At 40.6% G+C, this 25413-nt stretch overlaps 1 long non-coding RNA gene across 1 annotated transcript; it reads right to left on the bottom strand.

Annotated features, from left to right (window-relative positions):
* Positions 1–9250: 9250 nt before the first annotated feature.
* LOC124789299 lies at positions 9251–25400 on the bottom strand. The gene is made up of 3 exons (XR_007016106.1): positions 25342–25400; positions 11033–11188; positions 9251–9311 (listed from the first exon to the last, which is right to left on the bottom strand). It is a non-coding gene; the product is annotated as an uncharacterized LOC124789299 (long non-coding RNA).
* Positions 25401–25413: the final 13 nt, after the last annotated feature.

Below are 25413 nucleotides of genomic sequence, written 5' to 3'. Positions count from 1 at the left end.
CCGGCGTTTAAGCGCGCGAAACGCAGGTGGGTAATTCCCCGACGCAGAGGCCCGAACATAGTGCTGTGCGAAATGCTTGGCGATTGCATCAGCATCGGTGGATACCGCCCCGTTGATGGTAAGCCCTGGGACACCTGTAGAGTGCTGCACTCCAAAGGTGCACCGAATCTTCATCCACACCTGGGAGGGTGAAGTACGGGAACCAATGGTGGACACGTACCTCTCCCAGCACTCCTGTTTCCGCCTCTTGATGAGCCGCCGTGCCTGAGCACAGAGACGTTTGAAGAAAATGAGGTTCTCCAAAGACGGGTGCCGCTTATGTCGCTGAAGAGCCCGCCGACGTTCACTAATGGCTTCAGCGACCTCCGGAGACCACCAAGGCACTGCCTTTCGCCGGGGGCACCCTAACAAACGACGAATGGTACGTTCCGCAGCGGAAACAATCGCTGCAGTCAGTGTCTCAACCGCCACATCGATGGTACCGTGGGGGAGAGATGCAACAGTGGCAGCAGAGGAGAATGTTTCCCAGTTTGCCTTGCTAAATGCCATCTAGGCAGGCGTTCATGGGATCGACACTGGGGTGGTGAAAGGAAGATGGGAAAATGGTCACTACCACACAAGTCGTCATGGACTCTCCAGTGGACCGATGGTACAAGCCCTGGGCTGCCCAACGACAGATCTATGGCCTAGAACGTGCCATGCGCCACACTGAAATGCGTGGCAGCGCCAGTGTTTAAGAGGCAGAGGTCGAGTTGGGAGATGAGATTCTCGACATCTCTGCCTCTGCCAATAATCTTCGATCCACCCCACAGGGGATTGTGGGCGTTAAAATCCCCAAGGAAAAGAAAAGGCGTGGGAAGTTGGGCGACAAGTGCAGCCAATTCGGTCAGGGAGACTGTACCACCTGGAGGGAGATAGACACTGCAGACGGTTATGTCCTGGGTAGTCCTTATGCGGACAGCCACAGCTTCCAAAGATGTTTGAAGGGGCACAGGAGCACTATATACAGAGGTAAGGACATACACGCAGGCTCCACCTGACACACTATTGTAAGTGCTACGGTTGCAGTAATAACCCCTGTATCCACAGAGGACAGGGGTCCGCATTGCCGGGAACCAGGTTTCCTGGAGAGCAATGCATAAAGCAGGTGTCATGCTTACAAGCTGACGTAGCTCAGGTAGATGGCTAAAATAACCACCACAATTACACTGGAGGATTGTATAAAGCGTGTCCTGTAGAAGCATTCAGGCACTGAAAATGCAAATTACTGGGCAGGGTCACATGCTGCCACCGACTGAGTGACGGACGTCGCTACGGCCATCATTTCTGAGGAGACGGCGAGACCCAGGTCATCAGGGGACGCAAAGAGCTCGACCTCATCCTCAGAGGCTGAGCTGACAGTAAGCGTTGGTGCGGGAACCACTGGGTCCTTATCCTTCTTGGAGAGCTTCCTCTTCTCTCTCTTGTCTTTGGGAGGAGGGTTGGCATGCTGGGAGGGCTTTCCTGACACATTATCAGGAACAGAGGAAGAGCGTGAAGCCCTTCGACCAGCAGCTGGTGGCTTCTTCAGCCACTGGCTAGTGTCTTGTGAGACACTGGGGAAGTCCTTGGAAGGGACTCCCCCAAGGGATCCCTTCCGAACAAGTGAGGCCGGAGGAGGCTGTTGCGTCTCCGGCTGAGCAGCCGGAGAGAGCTGTCGCTTCCCCGGCTGAGGAGCCGGAGAGGGCTGTCGCCACTCCGGCTGAGAGGTGGGGACCGATGTCCCCGGTTGCTTGGGGCGCACTGCTCCCAAACTGGGTGTTTTGGGAGCAGTGGAAGAGAGAGTGGCCCCCACCGGTGGTGGGGCAGGCGAAACGTGACTGTTCAGTGGGCCAACTGTGAAAGGAGTCTTTGCAGGAACTGGTGGCTGCAGTGTTACAGCAGCATAACTCTTCAACATAGGTGTGGGGTTGAGCCATTCTAATTTCTTCCTCGCCTCTTGGTAAGTTAAACGGTCCAGGGTCTTAATTTCTTGTATCTTCCGCTCTCGTTGGTAGGCTGCACAGTCTGGCGAGCAGGGAGAATGATGCTCCCCACAGTTAACGCAGGTGGGAGGTGGAGCACACGGAGCATTTGGATTCGAAGGTCGTCCACAATCGCGACACGTGGGGGCTGGCAGTGCATCTGGAGGACACGTGTCCGAATTTCCAGCACTGGAAGCATCGCATAGGGGGCGGGACATAGGGCTTGAAATCGCACCGGTAGATCATGACCTTGACCTTCTCAGGCAAGCAGTCGCCCTCGAAGGCCAGGATGAAAGCACCGGTAGCGATCCGATTATCCTTGGGTCCCCTAAAGACACGACGAACGAAGTGTGCACCTCGTCGTGCCAGGTTCTCCCGTAGCTCGTCATCAGACGGTAGCAGAAGATCTTTATGAAAGATAATCCCCTGGACCAAATTTAGTGACTTATGGGGAGTGACGTTAACAGGTATGTCACCAAGCTTCTCACAGGCGAGCAACGCCCTTGACTGTGCAGAGGAAGGTGCTTGTATCAAAATGGCACCGCTCCGCATTTTGGAAAGAGAGGCCACTTCCCCGAACTTATCTTCAAGATGGGTCACAAAGAACAGAGGCTTAGTCCCCAAAAATGAATCCCCATCAGTTCTGCTGCACACAAGATATCGCGGTGAATATGGTTCCTGTCTGTCCGCAGCCCTGCGTCCCTCCCAGGGCGTGGCTAGGGAAGGGAACGATTTGGGGTTATATGCCACAGCGTTAAAGTCTACTTTACCGCGCTTAGAGACGTTGGTGGTCGTGCGACCACCGGATTGAGATTGTACCCGCTTCATTGCGGGGTATCCGCCCCGATGCCACCCACTCCGACCAGGGGCTCTCCCCACGGGTGCCATCCAGCCACAGCAAAGGCCACCTAGCAGGATGGCCGTTGCCGGGAGTCCTGATGCCCCGGAGAGACGGGCATCTACTCCTTGGCTTACTTGGGGAGGCGGCAGCGCAGGCATCGGCAGTAAGATCCCTGTGTTGTCAGGGGCTACAACCTAGAGGGTACATGACGACCCCACCACAACGGGCTGGCTACCGTGCTGGATTTTGGGTGCCATGGGTAGTCCATAGTGATCGTGGGTGCGGATTATGATGCACTAAGGGCGTAACTTACACAATCCATCAGGTGTGTATGCCCAAATTGAGGGATAGAGGGTGCAGTTACGACACCCAGACGATAAAGAGTGCCAAGGTCTTAGGGCACAGAGGACTGATGGTGCACCACGTAAGGGGTCCTTCCCCAAAAGGCTCTTACTTCTGTTATGGAGGTCAAACCCTAATGAGGACCATCACATTAAAGGCCGAAACAGTTGAGACTCCTTTTAGTCGCCTCTTACGACAGGCAGGAATACCGCGGGCCTATTCTAACCCCTGAACCCGCATGGGGGAAATGGACACAGGCAGACAGTGATTGTTGGTAATGAGGATCACCCTGTGGCTAAACATGCCTTGGTGCACGGCCAGCACATCTTGGCACAGTGTTACACCGTCCGGGTTATCTGGATACTTCCCACTAACACCAACCTGTCAGAACTCCGGAGATGGGAACTTGCCCTTCAGTATATCCTCTCTTCTCGTTATCCGCCAGGCCTCAACCTCCGCTAATTTCAAGTTGCCGCCACTCGTACCTCACCTGTCTTTCAACATCATTTTTGCCTCTGTACTTCTGCCTCGACTGACATCTCTGCCCAAACTCTTTGTCTTTAAATATGTCTGTTTGTGTCTGTGTATGTGTGGTTGGATATGGGTGTGTGTGCAAGTGTATACCTGTTCTTTTTTCCCCCTAAGGTAAGTCTTTCCGCTCCCGGGATTGGAATGACTCCTTACCCTCTCCCTTAAAACCCACATCCTTTCGTCTTTCCCTCTCCTTCCCTCTTTCCTGATGACGCAACAGTTTGTTGCGTCGAATTTTACGATTCCAACAGGATAAAAACATGCCGTGTGAACTTACATTTGAAGAAATACTAGCAGAACTAGAGAACCATCAAGAGAGTGACGATGAAGATGATATATAGAATTGGCGATTATTCCACCCGATGCAGATGTAATAACAGATGAAGAAGACACTGACGAAAATGTACTGTTGTACAAGATGACGCCGGTACTTTAGAGCTCACAACCAGCTGAGATGAAGTTAATGCTACAGTTGTACATCCAGAAGCCAAAAGAAGGAAAGCATTGGGAGGTGGAGGAGAAAGTGGTATGTTATCTACAAAAAAATATATATGTAAGTGGTATAAATGTCAACAACGTACACAAACAATAGTGAACCAGGGAAGAGCAACAAACATTATGATGCGGAATGTCTAGCAAATAACACAGTGCCCCAGGTGTTTGAGGATTTTCTTTTTTCTGAGAAACTAATGGATACTATTATTGAACAAAGCGAAATTTATGCTTGCCAACATAACAGAATAAATTTTCTGTTAACCAAAGAAGAACTAACTGAGTGGTTATCATAAGCTTCCCCACAAGAATAAGTACTGGGAACAGGTTCCTGATGTCGGTGTTCCTTTAGTCTTCAACTCCGGGTCAAGAAATAGGTTTTGGGAAATAAAGAGATTCATTCATCTCAATGACAACTCCAAAATAGACAGAAACGACAAGATGTACAAACTGAGGTTATAATTTGAAATGCTGAAATAGGAATTTGGTAAATTTGGCGTATTTCATTCAGAACTCTCAACTGATGAAATAATGGTACATTATTATGGCAAACATTCAGCTAAAATGTTTCTGAGGGGAAAGCCTATCAAATTTGGATATAAAATTTGGTGTCTTACAAGTTCCAATGGCTTTCTTTATAATTTTTCACCATACTGTGGCAAGACTGACAACAAACAGGAGCCTTTAGGTGCAAGGGTACTAAATGAACTAACCAGCATGATTCCAGAATCAGAGTATCCGAATTATAAGCTTTTCTTTGACGACTTTTTCACCAGTGTTGACACACTGATCACACTCGGAAAGAGTAAAACGAAAGTTGCAGGAACAATAACAGAGATCCGAACTAATGCATGTCCTTTGATTGACTCAAAAAGAATGGCAAAAGGAAGGAACGAGGATTCTATGACTACATATTTGACAAAGAGAATGAAGTTCTGGTTGTGAAATGGAGTGACAACAAACCAGTATGTGTAGTGACAAATAACAGTACTATTATTCCTCGAGTTCTACTAAAAGATACTCACGGGCAAAGAAAAAGGAAATATCTGTTACACTGCCACATATCATTGAAGAATACAATGCCCATATGGGTGGCATATATCTACTGGACAAGCAGATATCACTTTATAGGACGAGTATAAGGTCAAAGAAATGGTGGTGGCCATTATTCACACAGATGATATATATCTGCATAGTAAACACATGGCGTGCATACCAAATTGCTAACTCTAATGAGAAGCTCTTACTTTTGGATGTCCGACAGAGAATAGTGATGTTTTTTCTATCAAAGAAAAAAGGATCAGTACCAAAACAAAGAGGACCACAAGGAAGCAAATTGATGGGAGGACGGGTGAGCACAGATGTACGACTAGATCCAGGAAATCATTTCTTTGTGCCAAGTAAAACACAGAAGAGATGTGCTTACTGCAAGAAAAAAACAAGAAAAATTTGTGATAGGTGCAATGTTGGTGTACATGACAAGTGTTTTGCTTCATTTCATACTGAATATACATTCCATAATATTAAAATATTCTTTATTTAATGTTTGTGTTGCTTCTTACAATATTATGCATGGAGAATAAGATTGTGAATTTGGATAGCGCATTTGGCCAATGTCCCAAAAATGGGACGTCTGTAGTTTTTGTTCTAATAAACTGAAACTTTTCAAAACAACTTTTTATTCAATTTATCACTCAATGTAACATATTTATTTATAAAAGTTTGCAAAAAAAAGATCCAATAGAGTTCTGGCCGGTAGAGCGTTAAGGGAAAACCAGATGTAACACAAAATGTCTGGCACAAAATCTGCTACAGGAACTACATCACAAACCCCGACTGCTCACAGATTATGCAAAGGACAATGGTAACTTCCGAAAATTCTCAAAAATACACATTTATTTGCATTGATATACAATGAAATTTAGGGGTGATGTATACTTTGGCTGAGCTGTGAACCACAAAGCATTGATTTGCTACGTAAATTACGTATACAAAACACTGGTAGCACTAACTTACAAAGTATAGTTTTGCAGGCATCTCAAAATTCTGAAACTAAACTATTTCTCACATAATTGGACAACAAAATAAGAGACAGACTATATTGAATGAGGATAATAGGCATACTGTTCTAAAAATTTTTGAAAGAGCACAATTTAGTTTAAGCCTACAATTGACGCTAATAGTACTAGTTTATCACGGGATTCCCAAATGTTTGAAATTTCACAACATATCAGAATTCAAACAAGTATCGATACAATCAATGAAAAATTACGCAGAAGTGACATGAACAGCAAAATATACTAATATAGAACTTCAAATAGACACATTATCTAGTACAAACAGTCCCCACATAAGGGAAAATTCCTAAGTCAGCTTTATTTAAATGGGTAAATAAAATAAATAACAAAACTGGAAATTGTCCCTCCTCTTGCAATGGATTGCTACTGGACAACTGCTTTTGTACATTAAATGGAGAGTACAGTACACATCTAATTAACACCAATGGATTTCTTTTCACAGAATAACAATCTTTGGATACTGTACTGCATAGTGTGGGAATTCTGAGACATTCTGGGTTGCTGCAGAGTGATTCATTTTCTAAAATAGACAGTGTAGTGGTGTACACTGTTAACACACTAGGCATATTACACGGGCCACTTGTTCACTCCTTTTGTACACACATCTGTTAGACTGAGGTAGCAATGGAGTTTAAAAGAAGACATTCATACATGGCACTGAATTTAAGATAGAAGTGAATTTAAAGCAGTATTTGGAATCTCTTCATGCAATAAACCAACAGTCTGCTGCTGATTTAATGATTTCTGAGACACACTCTTGAAGACTGAAGTCAATAATGACAGCCACTACTGAAGGAAACTAGCTTCACCTCTGGATAATGATGACTGAAGAGGACAGCTCCCCACTGTCTCTCCCAACAAAATGAATGCAATCTTTGAATCAGATCAGAACTAGTTTGTTGAGTTCCTGCATGGCAATCTTCAGATCAGAAAAATAGTTGTGAGGATCAGAAAAATAGTTGTTAGATACAACACCTTTTAACACTTGAGTAAAAAAACTTGCTGCTAAATCCTGATATTAAACAGTTGAAAAATTTGATTCTCAGTGGTCAAAAGCAGCATACAATAACTAATGACAGAAAACAACTGTACCAATCTTAGAAACAAACATGTGATAGACCTTCTCAGAACACACCCATATGGCAAAAGTGAAAAAGAGGACACAAAAATTATTAATGTCATTGGATGAAAACGATACTTTTCAACTTAAGATAATATAGTTACTAAAAATATTTTTAGTTAAGCAACTAGTTTCAGCTCGAAAAGCCATTTTTCGGTTTACACACATAGCGAGGTCTCACAGAAATAAAAAGGCAGCAAACTCACACTATGTGCTACTGTTCATCATGGCTTACAAATTACAGTAGAAATGCTACTGTTTGTTGTACTTTAAAAACATTTAAAATGGCTTTTTGGGCCAGAACTAACTGTACAGGGTGATTCAAAAAGAATACCACAACTTTAAAAATGTGTATTTAATGAAAGAAACATAATATAACCTTCTGTTATACATCATTACAAAGAGTATTTAAAAAGGTTTTTTTTCACTCAAAAACGAGTTCAGAGATGTTCAATATGGCCCCCTCCAGACACTCGAGCAATATCAACCCGATACTCCAACTCGTTCCACACTCTCTGTAGCATATCAGGCGTAACAGTTTGGATAGCTGCTGTTATTTCTCGTTTCAAATCATCAATGGTGGCTGGGAGAGGTGGCCGAAACACCATATCTTTAAAATACCCCCATGAAAAAAAAAAATCGCAGGGGGTAAGATCAGCGCTTCTTGGAGGCCAGTGATGAAGTGCTCCGTCACGGGCTGCCTGGCGGCCGATCCATTGCCTCGGGTAGTTGACATTCAGGTAGTTACGGACAGATAAGTGCCAATGTGGTGGCGCTCCATCCTGCTGAAATACGAATTATTGTGCTTCTTGTTCGAGCTGAGGGAACAGCCAATTCTCTAACATCTCCAGATACTGTAGTCCAGTTACAGTAGCACCTTCGAAGAAAAAGGGACCAAAATCTTTATTGGCTGAAATGGCACAGAAAACGTTCACCTTAGGCGAGTCACGTTCATACTGAGTTGTTTCCCGCGGATTCTCAGTGCCCCATATACAGACATTGTGACGGTTGACTTTCCCGTTAGTGTGGAAAGTTGCTTCATCACTAAACACAATCTTTGAAACTAAAGATTCATCTGTTTCCATTTGAGCAAGGATAAAATCACAGAAATCGATTCTTTTAATCTTATCAGCTGCAGACAGTGCTTGAACCAATTTCAGACGATAAGGTCTCATAACTAACCTTTTTCGTAGGACTCTCCATACAGTTGAATATGGAATTTGCAGCTCTCTGCTAGCGCTGCAAGTCGATTTTCCTGGGCTGCGAACAAATGCTTGCTGGATGCGTGCTACATTTTCATCACTCGTTCTCGGCCGTCCAGAACTTTTCCCTTTGTACAAACACCCATTCTCTGTAAACTGTTTATACCAACGTTTAATACACCACCTATCAGGAGGTTTAACACCATACTTCGTTCAAAATGCATGCTGAACAACTGTCGTCGATTCACTTCTGCCGTACTCAATAACACAAAAAGCTTTCTGTTGAGCGGTCGCCATCTTAGCATCAACTGACGCTGACGCCTAGTCAACAGCGCCTCAAGCGAACAAATGTACAATTAAATTAAACTTTATAGCTCCCTTAATTCGCCGACAGATAGTGCTTAGCTCTGCCTTTTGTCGTTGCAGAGTTTTAAATTCCTAAAGTTGTGGTATTCTTTTTGAATCACCCTGTATAATTAAGGAGAGGTCTTATTAAAATACAACAGCTTAAATGGAAAAAATATCACCTTCATTCATTATGAAGGTTGTCGTAATGTCAGAGACATTTTGAATGTATCACACATATGTAAATTTAATTACCTGAGCAGATCAGTATCCTTCATCACTCCAAGTAATGTTGTAAACAGGATATGCAGTCTTCAGAATTTCTACAGTCTTGCTGTGGTCTGCCTTCCCAAACCCCTGAAATGAAGCAGTCCTTGGGTATTTTAAAACTAAAGTACAATTAAACAGTGTGCTACATATCACAATAATAATTAAACACTAAAACGAGAACTCTTAACTACAACTACATCATAAGTAAACCATGTGCTTGTACGTACACTAAAACTGCGTCTAATACAGAGCACATGAAACCGTAAAGCAATCTGAAATTTTCTACACCACACATCACAACACAAAAGCAGCAGAAAAAGGGAGTGTGTAAAGACCATCAGAACAGATGTGCAAGATGCAGCATCAGAATTAATTTTTCTATTGATGGGTCTGGCATTGTACACAACACTGAAACACAAGCAGCAGTAACCGTGCAAAAAAAATTAAACACGTACCCACAATCTGCAACTGTATTAACTGTGTTAAATGAAACAGGTAGGTCACAAAATGTGTGAAACACAGTCTGAAAAGTATAAAATAGGTGCGAGGGGTACAGAGGAATCATTTGGTCTGCTCCAAGTGCAAGGAATTGTTGATTTGAGTAATTATGACAACTGTCCTGGCAACTGGAAAAAGTCTTGTAAAAACACCAGGCTCACCACAATTCATGTGCTGCCGTAACTATACTCAATCAAAAGATACAGAAGCTGGTAATAATAATAATAATAATAATAATAATAATAATAATGTCATAAAATTATGGGACAGAAGATCCCCTCTCTCTCTCTCTCTCTCTCTCTCTCTCTCTCTCTCGCTACATATACAACTCTCTCTCGCTAAATATACAAGTGGAAGCAAGGATTGTGGCCTCAAAAGTAATCTGAAAGGTGTAAGAAAAAATCCTGAATCAGATTGAACAGCACAGTTGGTATCAGCATTGTCCACGGAAGGCAAGGTTTCAGGATGTAGTCCTGGCCCAGCACATAGTTTTAATTTGTCAGGTAGTTTCATAATCATGGCTGCTACCCAGAACAACAGTAGCCATTTCAATCATAACACTTGTCCACAACACCACACCCAAATTATTGTACACGGTTGTAAGAAGCATGATGATGATTTACAGGTATTAACATCTGGTGACATTTACTTCTGACCATCTAACAAGGTATTCTATAATTTGTGCCATGTAACCAAAGCAGAAACTGCTATCCCATGGAGGAGCTTGGCGTATAACATTCTTAAAAGTTTTAAAAATACTTGAATTATAGGGCACACAACGTATGAACAGAAACTTCACTGTTCTTAAAATATCTTTTGTTAACTGTGGTCTGCAGCTTATACGAATTGTAGAAATGACATCATGTAACACTTTAAGCTGTTGATAATTTTTTTTTACGATGCAACCAGTTTTGGTCAAGACCATTTTCGAGCACCTGTTGTTCCCACAGCATAGAAACAGGAAAAATTCAGGCAAAAAGGATATTTCAAAATTGTAGTAACAATACATACAATGCTTGTGGATATTTAATTTATATTTCTGACATTGTATTCTTTTGATATATATAGTTTTTGCTGGTAATCAAATTCTGTAAGTGTTGCTTGTATTGTTACTATAATTTTCAAACATTCTTTTCATCCCAAATTTTCCCGTATCCGCGATGTATATACAACAGGTGCCTGAAAATGGTCTTCAACTGAAACCATTATGGTCTTCAACTGAAACCAGTCACACAGTAAAAAATTAAGTTGAATAACAGCTCAAGATGACACATACTGTCATTTCTACAACTCACTGCTTTTGGTACTACCTGTGAGTAGCTGTACACTTTGATGAGCTTGGCACTGGGGTCGTGCTGTATTCTGCCACCACCAGTGCACTCTGCATCAACGCCGAGGCCTTTCACCCTGTCCATCGTCTCATCTTAGACATCCGAATGGAAGCCAACTCACTTGTATCCTCGCACCTAGTAACAGGAACCATAGTCAAACTTTGAACAAAATGTATCAAGAGTACTAAGCAAGAAGAAAACACAAAAGTAGCAACGTGAGTGGAAATTGTGGCATCAAAAATAATCTGAAAACGTAACTTAAAGGAGCTGTTGTTATATCCACTATCTATAGGAAACACACACAGGAGCTTCTGTTTCTTTTTTTTTTCTTTTTTTTTCCCATACCTACTGCAAATGCAAATGAAAGCTTTTGTATATTCGGACACGTGTTCTCTCGGAAAACACTGAACATAACGTAAATCATCTAGCTGACAAGGTAGTTGGCAACATCAGCACATGGCTTTTGGAGAACGGATTAATACTTCACTGCCAACAACTGAACTCTTGTAAAATAGAAATAGTCTTGTCCTGAGCTGGTCGAACAGACATTTTAAATTCTTAAGACTGAAGATAGATGAAAAGCTCTCTCAGAAGTATCATGTTCAACACCTTAAGCAGAAAATGAACACTTCTGTCTTCACTATACACTATGTCTTGGACACAAACACAAAAGCTTGTTTACTTTTGCTCTGTTATCTCATATGGTGTTATAGTTTGGGCCAATTCTGAGCACTTGGCAAGAATATTCTCATCCCTGAAAAATGCAGTCAGCAAGCTCTGCAGTGCCAGCTTGTGAACATTCAGGGTTGCTGCAAGTTTCCCCAAGTGACATTCCCCGATTTCCAGCAAGTTTTAGCATTTTTCCCTGACAAATTTCGAGGTCTCAAGGGCAAGTAAAGACAAAAAAAAAAAAAAAAAAAAAAAAAAAAAAAAAAAAAAAAAAAAAAAAAAAAAAAAAAAAAATGTAAGGACTTCTGTATTTCTTCCCCTCATGAGCAAAAATCTTAAGTACTAATTTCAGCATCTTTTGTAATGAACAGTTTTTAGATGGAGAAAGAAAGACAATGGTATATAATATTCCATTAAGACCACTGATGTTATTTTATTTCAATAAAACTAAACATATTTGGTGACACAAATACGCATTTCCTTGGCGTCACAAGACAGATTTAAAATACCTACACTGATTTCAGAAATAACCTCAGAAAAAAGTAGGCCTATTGAAAGAAGTATATAAGGCAGGCCAAAATATACAGGTACATAGCATACAAACCGCCTGTGACTGCCACAAGTTGTTCTTCCTATCGCTCATACTTTCTAATATACAGGGTGTACATTACATCTGGGAACACTTTCAATTATTTGTTGCACAAGAACCAAACATAGCACAGATATCACACATATGTCATTTTGAAGAGAAACCCTGAAAGTTCTTTTTCATGTATACCACCACAGCATACTTTGGTGATTTGCCGATAGCACCAGTCATAAATATGGCAAGTTCAGGTGCGGAGCGAACTTTCTGTGTGTTGGAGTTCGACAAAAAAAGTGTGTGCTACAGCTGTTCAATGGATGTTTAGAACAAAGTACGGTAAGAAACCACCAACAAGGAAGGCACAACAAATTTATTATGACGGGTTGCTTGTGCCCAGCACAGAGAACCAGACATCCCAGTGTGAGTGAAGTGAATTTGGATTGCATACGAGAGACATTCATAAGGAGTCCAAAGAAATTGGTGCGTCGTGCATCCCATGAACTCGAAATGGCTCCACTGACTGTGGCAAGTCATGCGACAGAAGTTGTCTATGAAACCATTCAAATTGGAGCTAGGGTAGAAGGTCAATAACGACGACAAAGACAAGTGTTTTGAGTTTTGTTCACAGTTGCAACAATTGAATAAGGACGGGGATGGAATTTTGATCGCTTAAGTTTTAGCAATGAAGCCACTTTTGACACTAATGGGAAAGTGTACAGGCATAATTGTCGAATCTGGGGTACAAAGCATCCACACGAATGCATTGAATTTGGGTGTGATTCGCTAAATGTAAATGTTTTTTTGTGCTTTGTCGTGTCGAAAACTGTACAGGCCATTCTTCTTCGCCAAGAGCATTGTCACTGGATATTCCTACTCGGATATGTTGCAGCAATGGCTGATGCCTCAGATGCAATTGGGCTCTCCGTTCATCTTTTAGCAGGATGGGGCTCCACCCCATTTTCATCGTGAAGTTTGTGGGTACCTGAATACGGAGCTGCCGCATCGATGAACTGGCCGTGCTACAGAAGGGAACAGCTGTTTCATGAAATGGCCTCCCTGATCACCAGATCTCACTCCGTGTGACTTTTTTTCTGTGGGGACACATTAAAGATCCGGTGTATGTATGGTCTCTACCACGTGATGTAGCGGAGCTCCGGGAGAGAATACGAGAAACAAATATCGCAATTGACGATGCCATGCTGGGACAGGTATGACACGAATTCGATTACTGTATTGATGTCTGCCGGGACACTCATGTTTCGCGTACTGAATGTTCGTAAAAAAAAAAAAAAAAAAAAAAAAAAAAAAAAAAAAAAAAAAAAAAAAAAGATATGTACATCCTGTATAAATTATTTTCTAAGCCCCAAAATGTACTAGAATAAATAAAATGTTTATAAAACAATGTACCGCACAATGTACTTGCAGTGAGAAAGTCACAATTCCTGAACTCCATCGCCTGTGGCCTCTGGCCTGCCGAGGAGCACCACAGTCCTGAGTCCTCGGATAAATCACGAAAACCCACTGCATTATACCACACACAAACAGAGCCGGCCTGGGAGCAGATCGGCGAGACTAGATCCGATGGGCAGGGCCTGCACATTATTGGGAAACGATGGGCTTCAAATCGGCAGCCCCAATCCGTTAGAGAGACCCACAGAAATGGCCTGTGGTTTTGGCCCATCATGGAAGTCCATTCATGTGGCCAGCTTTACACAAGTCACTGACATTATGTTGACGAAATGAGATGGTGGTGATAAATCCATCAATTTGTGCAAATACTCTGAGAATTAATGCTAATGAAGATAGGTAGCAACTCACCGTAAAGATGATTGCTGAACCATGGACAGACACGTAGAAAAGACAATCACACTCTCACAACTAAATTTTCGGCCATAGCCTTTCTTAGAAAATAACACACACACACACACACACACACACACACACACACACACACACACACACACCACATTCACACAATCACTCAGACACAACTCGTGCACATATGACCGTTGTCTCCAGCCACTGGGTCAACAATCTCCAAGAATCATATCAAAACAAACCACCCCTCACACCTCCCATCGGCAGCTACTAGGCTAGTGGCAAGAAGTGGTGGCAGCACTGACTGCAAGCTGAGGGGAGTGGTAGGAAGTGGAGAAGCAGTAAGAATGAGGGAGTAGGGAAGCGGTGCATGTATTAAGCTGCATCCAGCCAGCGACGATGCAGGAAATCCCAGTAAACAAACTGTTTCATCTACTGAGACAAAAAAACAAGATTTCTCCAGGTTTTTTTTTCCAAATTTCCCAGCAGGGCAGAAAAAAAGAGTGATACACGTAAGTATTCAAATCCACACACAAAGGTTACCTTGTGGTATGCTACAATTCTGCACAAGAGACCCTCACAATACATGAGAACTTCTCTATGCAACATGTAATTTATCCTAATTTCTCTTAATTTCATATTTTATTAATTCTGTAATTTTTTGTTTATAAATTTTATATTCAGCTTTCTGTAAACTAGGTACCACCTCATCCCACGAGCTTTGGCTCAAAGTCTCAAGATACGCGATAAAAAAAATAAATGTCAATCCCAAAACCTCACACGCCAATATAATGATCTGCATGCAATCATTCTGTTGATAATGGCACATTAAATTTGGAAAAAAAAAACTGATGCCCTTGATAATTCAAAGCTGTCATTTAAAGTCACAATTGTATGTATTATAGAACACTGTACAGGAAAAATGGAGTTGTAAATGTAGCTGTGTTTTAGTGAAAACGACGTTTTTTCAAATGATGGAGAACCAATGGAATACTTGTTGGTAACATCTGCTCTATACCATAAACCAGCACAGTACGGCACTTTATGAAGTTTAGTCAAAGGCCTGTTTTGTGAGATAATGTCTTTCTGGAAGTTGAATGCATTGCTTCCGTCACCAAAGCAGACGTAAAAAAAAAAAAAAAAAAAAATTTGCATTCAGCCCCCTCACATCATTACATCATCAGTGCAAACCAGACGATATTTCTCGTGTAAATCTACACGGCTATCTGGCAGTTCACACTTAAGGATACAGGGCATTTTTCCAGCTCAATATTATATTTCTTTCAGGCACTGTTTATAATGTATATGTTTTAAGATTTTTTGTTGATATCAGGTAATAGAGCACACTTTCTAAACAAATTAGAAGTATTTTGAATATTTTTGAACCTGCTTAGAGTTATTTAAAAAAAGTAACAAGGAAATTCTTCCTCAAACTGAGGTACCATTTAATCCAATGTTATACATTTGAAGGAGACCAAATTTTTACCAGACATGCATGACATGGCTGAGATACTAGACCTATTTAATTCCACCTATTACGTATATTACAAGGATAAAAAAGTATCACATCTTACATTTTAATATTTATAATTTTTTCCAAATAAAAATGTTATTTTTTCTATGATTTAGCTGATTCTGCAATAAAGCTTAGGTCTACTACATAAGTATGGACTACCAAAAGTTACAGAAAAAATTAGAGCAATGTTTTATAAACTTTAGGAAATATTTGTACCTGAATTCTGAAGAAAACAACTAGCGGGAAATTGCGAATGAACATATGAGTCCAATTAAACTGTGCCTCAGAACATTCCTGAAGCATAGTCTACATCCTGCAGCCTTTCTTCATCTTCAAGCTTCCTCTTGGCATTCCTTTTAGCACTTCTTGCTTCTTTGGTAACTTGAAGAGCGAATCTTTCAGCTTCATGCACCCGTTGTCTGTCACGCAGAAGAAATTGATCTTTCATATTAGAGCCACATTTTATGCCTAAATTTCTCAGGACTTCCTACCTTCCTATCACTCCGTCATTGAAACATAGCACACCATCTAGTACACCAACTTTTAATGTATTTAGTCCTACAAAAACATTCTTGAGTAATCTTTCCCGTATGGAATGGTTGAAACTTTCATTTGTATTCTGAGTGCCCCCATGAAGACATTTACCGTATTTACTCGAATCTGAGCCGCACTTATTTTCCGGTTTTTGTAATCCAAAAAACAGCCTGCGGCTTAGAATCGAGTGCAAAGTAAGCGGAAGTTCTGGAAAATGTTGGTAGGTGCCGCCACAAGTAACTTCTGCTGTCGAATATATGTAGCACTACACAGGCATGCTTTGCAGGCACAAAGATAAATACTGGCGCCAAACCCTCTGCATGAGTGCATTAAAAAAAAAAAAAAAAAAAAAAAAAAAGGGGGGGGGGGGGGGGGGGTGGCAGACAAGTTTTTCCTCCGTCTCGAGTTTCGACCACTGCATTTTCATGCATTATCCAACGAAGTAAATACAAATTCCGTATTGTGCACCTTTGAATGTAGCAGCATTTCAATGCACTACGAAAATCCGACTGGCAAGACTGTTTGGGATGTTTGTCAATATGGCCAACTCTACGTTCTGAATTTTTTCCTAACTGTGAGAAGAGATGGTTCCTTATAGGAACTTTTATGAATTATGAATAGCATGCAGTATTCTCTTCACATAAGAATAATTAGAATATAAACATTTTGCCATGTATTCTTTCGTGTTTGCTGCTAACTCAGTTAAATCCTGTCTGCCTAATAAACTACGAAACTAGAGTGAGACAACAGCAAACGCGGAAAAATATAGATATCATCCCATGTTTATATTTGTATTATTCTTATGCCTAATAGTGATACAGTCAGAAATGAAGCACGGCAATTGACTAGATTTTTAAATCTAAGATGACTAATTTCAGTGCAGAATGTAATGTACTAAAGAGGTGCCTGCAAAGATTTTCAAACGGAGAAAAATTTTCGCTAAACTCCCGTTCAGAATATCTTCTATCATACGCTGTCTATTATTTGGTTCTTGTTGATCATTCTCAAAGAAAGCAGGAGTGTAGGTAACAGCAAATAGCAGTCTCTTGCCATTGTTTCGCTAACGAAGTACGCGAAAGAGGAAGGGTACCCGTATAATACGGACGGAGCACCTGACGCATAGCAATGGCTACCTGGTAAAGCTTAACTACTGAGCTTACGACTCGAACCAAACTACTGTAGCTGTATCGTCATTCATTTGACCTAAATTGTGTCTCATATTACAATGGACCAAGTTTGTTTCGATTTGGAGGTGCGGCCTAAAACTTTTCTCTCCCCTTGAATTTCAAGTCTCAAATTTCAGGTGCGGCTTAGATTCGGGAAATTTTTTTTTCCTGGACTTCGAGTCTCATTTTTCAGGTGCGTCTTAGATTCGAGTAAATGTGGTACTAAGCAAAACGGGGTCCACTCAGATCTCTAAAAATTGGTTTTATTTCATTCATAACAGGCTCAAGAAGATAATGCTTATGATATTTTGATAGTATATTTGACCACTTTCCTTTGCTTTTTGGTAACCACACCTAAGAATCTGCTCCTTTAGGGCAAAGTCCATGAACAGTGTGGTCATCTGTGGACAACTTATGAAAGTAGGTGGCCCATACAGCTTTCCTCATTGCTGTATCATCATTCAGAGGTGCATTTTGTCTAATGGCCAGTCCTTAATACCTCTGAAGGAGGTCTATTTCAGTTTCTGTCAATCTGTCTCAGCCAGACAGAGATTTTCAATCAGACAGCAATTTTCCTTTCATTTCACTTCTTAGCTTCCTCAATCTAGCACCCATCCTCTTTTGCACATGTCCACAACACTCCAGTTTTGTTACGAAGCTATCACCATAAACATTGAACTCATTAATTTTATTGAAAGCTTTAGAGTACCCATCACCTAGGTACTTTGTATATCTAACGTTATAAACGGGCACTGACCTCTGAAATAATTTTAGAGCTCCATCACACTCCATACCTCTACTGTAACCATCATAATTATTATAACACTGATGTTCAATATGTCCTTCAGTGTTACTGTGTCAGATGTGACAATAATTAGATAAGCACTCAACATCAACAACTTTTCCATTCTCCACAGAAGTAGCACTTAAAACACCATTCAAGGAACGATGTCCTCGATGTTGCCATGTCCCATCAAGTGCAACAGCAATGTCCCTTGTTTCACTAATATTAACAGTTTTTTCTACTGCACATTTCATAGATGCTTTAGACACAACCGTCAAGGCATCTAAAAGTATTCTTATGTACTTGCTGAACCTACTGGGAGGAGGAAGGTCAATCAAATGACAAAACGTTTGTGCAGCCTTTTTTTCCTTTCCCTATTGCACGCATTGCGTACACTAACCTCAAATTCACATCATATGAATTATGCACAATGTTCAAAGTCATTTTCGAGGTAGATTTATTGCAGGATCTACACAGACCAACTAATTTTGACGCTAAACCCTTCCTGCTACTTTGTTGTTCAGTTATTTCCAGACAGCCTACACCATCACATTGTTTACATTTTTCCACTTCCTTTATCAAAGAAGATAAGATACCCACACCAACAACAACAAATCCACTACAAACAGTGTCATTTTTAACACAAAAATTTGAATCACCAGGAGGCGTGCCATGTGCGAATTTCTTCACTGAAGAACTGACACGTAGTTTACTTTCAACAGTGTGGCTTGTTTTGTTTGTGAACTGGTTACCACAGAATTTCCTTTTATTGAATTTCTTGATGTGTGGCACACTAAAAAATATGTATTTTCACAAATATATGTAGCGCTTGGGAAACAAACGTTTATTAACATGTGAACAAACTGCTTCAGAACACAAAAGTAAATACTTGCAAAGATAATCATTTACAGACGCTAGAAACCTGCACTGTTACCAACATATACAATGTATCATACATATAATCGCTGGAAACAGAAAGAAAGTGCACAGTTCTTTTCAAAATAATACTGGTTTCTGTAACAGAAATAAAGGGGGCATGGCAGTATACAAGGTGCGAATGTAAAGTAATGACACTGATGTGAAAAAAAATGTTGCTTACAGTTTTAGTCAATTTTCGTGTTGTCTCCTTCAAAGTTCCCTTCTGATTGCACACTTTTTTTAGCACTTCTGCCATTGATGGTAACATTTCTGGAACTCATCTTCTGTAATATCCTCCAAGACCTTCGTCACAGCTTTTGGGACATCTTGCGTTGTTTGAAAATGGTGTCCTTGACCGCCATTTTGATTCTTGGACAGAGAAAAAAGTTGCACGGAGCAATATTTGGTGAATAACGTGGCTCTGGCAGTACCGAAATTTGTTTTGAGGTAAAAAATTACTGTACTGACAGAGCAGTATGGGATGGTGCATTATCATGATGCAGAATCCAATTATCAGCAATGTTATTATTAGACAAACCGTTCCTCGATTGATGTGCAGTTCTCCTGCAATCATTTTCATGGATAACCTTCTATCAGATTTTATGAGTTCATGCACCCTGGCCAAGTTGACATCCGTCCGTGAGGTTGACAGTCGTCCACTGCAGTCTTCATCTTCAACATTTGTTCTGCCTTCACTAAACATTTTATGCCAATCAAAAACTTGAGCTTTTGACATAACCTCCTCTCCAAAAGCCTTCTTAAGCTTACCGTAAGTTGTCATCGCGTTTTCACTCAATTTAACGCAAAAAGAAATGGCATACTGTTGCGCAATATTATGCAGTTCCATTCCCGTGATGAGAGACACTAACACGTGTTAACTTATTACAGCACAACTAATGACTGAGCAGTTGCTTCAACATGCCGCTTGAACTAGAAGTGGCTTATAGACCAAGGTCACAGATATTGTGCCTACGCAAGCCTGCAGGGGTGCCACATCTTGCAAAGAAAATCAGTCTCATTACTTTATTGTCGCACCTCGTACATGACCGTAACTTTAAAATTTGGTATGTATAGGTCATTTTTCATTTCAAACCCTACAGTGTATATATCAATGTAACCAGGAAAGACTATAGAATTTATTAAAGTCATTTAAAAAATTTTGATTTTTCCACCATTTATAAGTATCCTGTATCCTTAAGTGTTCGGCAGAGGATGCATCGAAAAGCCTTCAGACTATTTCTGTAACATTCCACTCTTCAACAGCTTTTGTGGGAGCTCTGATTTCTCTTACTTTATCACGATAATAATTTCTCCTTATGTAGGTGGGTGCCAACAAAATATTTTGCCATTCAGAGGAAATTTCCTGAAAACATCTCATCATAACAAAAAACACCTTTGTTTTAATGACTGTCACCCCAACTTGTATATCATGTCAGGGTATATGCGGACAAGGAAAAAAAATTCCCAGATTTCTCAGTCAAAAATACACTTTCCCCCAAGTGAAAACATACTTTTTCCCTGTTAACTGACGGTATATTTTCTCTTGGAACTGTATAACTTATAAGTCCTTTGATTATGGTTTTATACAAGGGCGTAGAATTTCCTGGCGCTTTAAGAAAAAAAAAACACGCATTTTGGAAAGATCTTTGATGTGCAGCAACATGTATGCTGCATATTTTTGTATTAGGAAAGTATAAACTCGAATTCCACCAAACACCGCATGTTACTTTCCAAAGCATTGAAATTGAGATTGGGATGCGCTTTTGTAAGTTAGTCATAGCTCATTTCATGCGATTTCGCCAGCCGATCACAGCAGGTATTCAGAGCTTAGGACACGTGATGTAGTCAACCAACAGCAACATCACTGTTAAGTAGCGCGAACACACAAACAGAAAAAGTTAATGGCTCAAATTAATGTAAATAGTGTTGCTAAACGAAACGCAAAGCCTTCACATATAATATTGGTCTATCAGATTAATACGCTGCAAGAGAAGCTAAGCTTTCTCATAAAATGTTGGTCTTTCATGCGCGTATTACAATTTAAGATGTATCACACAAAGGTGCCAGTAAAATTTTTAATAACGACATAAATGTCTGATCTTCCAGGCTCAAAATTCATCTAAATGGCTCATCATCAAAGAGTTGATTTTTAAATGAGAGTCAAACACTTTGTGATTTAAGAAATTCATCGTACATTATCTCACATAGTTCTGGTGTAACTGCTAGAATGGTACTTTGATGGTAACGATTTTCAACCCACCATTCGAAATATTTTCCCACGACCTGTTAGAAATAGGTTCGTTTCTGCAGTTGCCAGAGAGTGCCAGATGACAGGCGTCACCGCGCAAGCGCAGCTACGATGTCGTAGGGAGCCTGCATGTTCGTACGTGTGAAACATTAAAAGATCTTACATTATGTAAGAAACAAGACATCAGAGGATACTCCAAGAGAATCGGAATTTCGTGACCCATACTAAAATGTTCACATTTAAAGTGCAAATTTGTATGTCCAGAATCCCACGACCTGTTATTAAGCTTTTCTTTTTGGGATGTAAATTTTCTTGGAGTACCAGTACTGTCCTGTCTCATGTTTGGTTCTTTATTATGGCGTAATGCCAAATGTGCTAGAAGTTGAAAATGTGCACTTGAAATGCAGCAAACACAGTGTGTGGAATTAAACACTTTGTCTCAAATATATTGTCTGCCTTAGTGGAAAAGATTAATGAAAGAAAATTTCTTTGGCAAACCAACAAAAATAACTTCATTGTTCTAAAAGGCAATTAACGCTTGACTGTCAGAAAGATGGAAATAAAATAAAATCTGCAACTAATAACACAGTTTAGCCTTCCATTATTATGTGAATGTATTTTAATTCACTTGATAGCTCCCGGCCACAGAAATCTGTTTTGCCTTCATTTGATGTGGGAGCAGTAAATGAAGAGGAAACAGCAAAAACACTAAATGTAAAAATGGGTCACGTGTAGACTACCCACTTCCCAACTGTAATTCAGACTGCTCTGCGCATCAGTCCCGGATCTAGGGGTAAAAAGGGATGGGTATACACTCGCGCACACACACACACACACACACATATCCATCCACACATATACAGACACAAGCAGACATATTTAAAGACCTATTTTGTGGGGGTGTTGTGAGGGTGACATGGTATTAGAAGGTGGAAAGTGTAACATGAGGTTGAAATGAAAATGAAAGATAAAAATATATGGGGAGAGATAAAGGTGAACTAGAAAGCAACTGGAGATCTGGTATGAAAAAAGGCGAAAAAGTGTTGGTTAAGTTGATCCTGTGGTGAACTTGGGTTGGTAGACAGCGATGTGCATCAAGGTTAGGTGGTTGTGTTGCCGCTAAAACACGTTAAAGGACGGAGAAATTCGGGAAAATTTCGAAAAAACGTGTAATGTGTCTGCTTGTGTCTGTATATGTGTGGATGGATATGTGTGTGTGTGTGTGTGTGTGTGTGTGTGTGTGCGCGCGAGTGTATACCCGTCCTTTTTTCCCCCTAAGGTAAGTCTTGCCGCTCCCGGGATTGGAATGACTCCTTACCCTCTCCCTTAAAACCCACATCCTTTCGTCTTTCCCTCTTTCCTGATGAAGCAACAGTTTGTTGCGAAAGCTTGAATTTTGTGTGTATGTTTGTGTGTCTGTCGACCTGCCAGCACTTTCATTTAGTAAGTCACATCATCTTTGTTTTTTTTTATATATATACAAAAATATGTTCATTTTGTAGTGCACGTCTTTCTGAAGGGTCTGATGCATGCAACATGTGTGTTTGAGGAAATGTAAGACATGTCATAAGTGTGCCAAAGTGCAGTGTCTCATCTCCTCACACAGTATTCTCCTATCGCACGTCACTGTACTTCGCTCTGTGGAATTGAAATGTGTACATTTTGTAATGGATGCCATCAAACCATATTCAGGACAGTGGAAATTAAAATGTCCTGTGGTGCCTCTCCTGTTTACAGTTGGCCGGTTTGACATTCTGTCCCTCTTTTTTAAAAAAAAGAACTCTTCAGAAAATGTGCACTCTTTGTTCCCTATCAGCTAACAACTTGCTGCTTTGTGTGACATAAAATTAAATATAGGATATATAAACCCAGTAAAGACATGAGACAAGCAAGACAATACATGTTTCTTCAATCCTTAGCTCCTAGAATTTTTTACCCTCTATAATCTTGGTACAGCTTTACATGGAGTGCTTTCCTTCTGTGAAAGAATCTATTACCTCATCAAAGTTTGTCAAACATTTTGCTACACGAAAAGTCGAAATGTCGTCGTCTAATATTGAAAAAGCTGTTAATACAAATAGGAACCAAGACTGGTGTTATTTCCCGATCTGATTACACCTATTTTGTCACTGTCTGCTAGATAAAACAAAATAGGCCTTTCTAATACTACAACAATTGTAATACACACAAAATAAATGAGACTGTTTTGGCACAAACGGTCTGTTTTGTAAGGACAGAAAATAATTCACAAAGTACCAATATCAAATGCCTATTAGGCCAACTACAAGCAAAAAGCTTTACATTAGGAAATAGTTTCACACTTCATTCATACACTCCAGTTCCTCAAGCACGAGATCGAAAAGTAGTAGTATGAAATTTTTATACGAACTTGGAATCGTCATATTGTTCCATAATTTGTGTGATGCCCCCATTTCTTCTCCTTCATCATTCTAACAAACAGTCTTGTTATCGCTAATTCTGTAACTATTCCTGCCAATGCCAAAGCTTATTTGCAGGTTAACTTCATTAACTCTACCAGAATCACCGGTTTAGCTATCCCGTGATTATTCTCCGGTTAGGCGTTGTTACATGGTCGTACAACACATTTTCCGTGCTTCTTCCAGAACAGAACTTAAAGTAGCTGCTAGCTGGGGACTGTACAACTCGCCCTTACTAGTATAGCGATCTGCCCAAAAATTTTTTGTCAAAATTTCATTTTCTTGTATACACCGCAAAGGTAATACGTAATCATTCTTACGTGTTATTCGTTTATTTCCACTCCTGTAGTCTGAATCTATGGATTCCGCTAGTAATTACAACAACGCTCATCATTTGCAAACACAATCAACCACACAATCAGACAGCGGTTGGTATTCATCCGTTCAGCCTTACTTCGCTCAGCTCTGTCAGATTCCACTGACAGAGGAAACATGTACACTACGCACGCATTCACAAATCAACTTACGATTCATTCAAAATCAACTTAGAATGTGTTAAAAATGTTCAAAAACCGACAGGGATGAGTTTCAAAGTAATATGAATAATCGATAAACTAACGTGCGCTGGATGCGAGTCGCTTTGTGAAACAAGGTTTCCTCCCCCGCCCCCCCTCAAGAATATGAATTTGCCCCCCCCCTCTAGATTTGGACCTCCTGCGCATGTATAAATCTGGCAGCTTGGGCGCTCCAGTAAAATTTTTCCCGGTAGCATCTAGCTGCTTGCTGCGACTGCTTACACAGCCAACAATTTCTGTAGCCAGAAGCGGGAGAAGGTACTACTCAACTGTGCTTGCGCATGATCGAGCTCGTAACTGCTAAAATGAATTTAATGTAAACAGTTGTGACGTCACGCTCAGCGGAGGCAATTTGCTGTTACGAAGCATTGCACAGTCTTCCTAAAGCCTTTGACACATTTTACTGTTGGCGGACACTTGTATGAGCAGTGTTTTGTTGCTGTATATGGTGCATTTCCCTTGAAATTTAAGTTTTATTTTCGTTTTTTCTCTTGTTCATGTTTTATTGCTGCAGTATTGAGACACAGTAATATCCTTTGTTAGAGTATCGGTTCTTACCAATCAAAATTACAAAAATTTAACTGAAAACAAAAACAATGAAAAATTTCCCGGGTTTTTCCCCGGATCTTCCGGGTCGTATACACCCTGCATGTCCATGGCGCACTCCCCCTTCTTAGCTATAAAACAACATACGTTGCTCTTCTTTGAATGCTTTTTTATGTCCTCTGTCAACACTATCTGGCAAAGATACCATAGCGCACAGGGCCATAACTGTAGTTCAACAGTGTTTCAGTGAAAATCTTTTGTGCGTTTTCAGTTGTATCGCCATCCACCATCTCACTTCCAATTTAACAGTAAACACTGAAACACTATGTTATGCAGATAACAACCAACCTTAGGCTACAATTCCCCATTGCAAGTCACCGACATCAGAAGAAAAATTCAACTGAGAAAATTGAAAAATGATGCTAACGACTGTCTCTCAAATAATAATGTATCACAAAGTTGACCAAATATTAGTTTACCAGTTACTGACCACTAATTTGTTCGGTTCTTTGCCATCAGGACCCTCTGGACCAAAGACACGTATTAGAACATACTTAAATGT

Source organism: Schistocerca piceifrons, chromosome 3 (assembly GCF_021461385.2).
Source record: "Schistocerca piceifrons isolate TAMUIC-IGC-003096 chromosome 3, iqSchPice1.1, whole genome shotgun sequence".
In the NCBI taxonomy this organism is placed as follows: domain Eukaryota; kingdom Metazoa; phylum Arthropoda; class Insecta; order Orthoptera; family Acrididae; genus Schistocerca; species Schistocerca piceifrons.
The sequence above is the reverse complement of the archived record's forward strand: the minus strand, read 5'-3'. Positions and strand labels throughout refer to the sequence as shown.